Genomic DNA, 501 nt, shown 5'->3' with positions numbered 1-501 from the left:
ACGGGGGCCACATTTTTCATTAATGTTTTACGTAGTGTTTTTGGTAACGAAAGACTTTCAAACTTCGTATACTTATCTATTTTGTGTTATAGAACAGAAAAATATTTTTGTATTCGAATTTATTTCATGTAAAAAATTGTCTTATTTCGATAATTTCAACCAATCACTGACAAGTATTCAGTTGTTTACATTTACTCCTTTGGCTCATTAAGCGGTGTAAAGCGTATTTAATCTCCATACCTTCGTTTTATTTGCTTTTTTCATTTTAAATTTGCTTTAACCCTAACTCTAGGGTTAGGGTTAGGGTTATAGTTAGGGTTAGGGTTAGGGCTAATTGTTTCAAAATCGTTTGTTTATGTAGTCGGCACTTAATGTACATCGGCTGAATGGACGTCAGTGATTGGTTGAAATTACAGAAATACGACAACTTTAACATGGAATAATTTATGGATTTCTTTTTTTTTTAAGAAGACTAAGAGAAAAAGATGTTTTATATGACAC

Source organism: Octopus bimaculoides, chromosome 17, assembly GCF_001194135.2.
Source record: "Octopus bimaculoides isolate UCB-OBI-ISO-001 chromosome 17, ASM119413v2, whole genome shotgun sequence".
Classification (NCBI taxonomy): domain Eukaryota; kingdom Metazoa; phylum Mollusca; class Cephalopoda; order Octopoda; family Octopodidae; genus Octopus; species Octopus bimaculoides.
Note: the sequence above shows the minus strand (reverse complement) of the source record.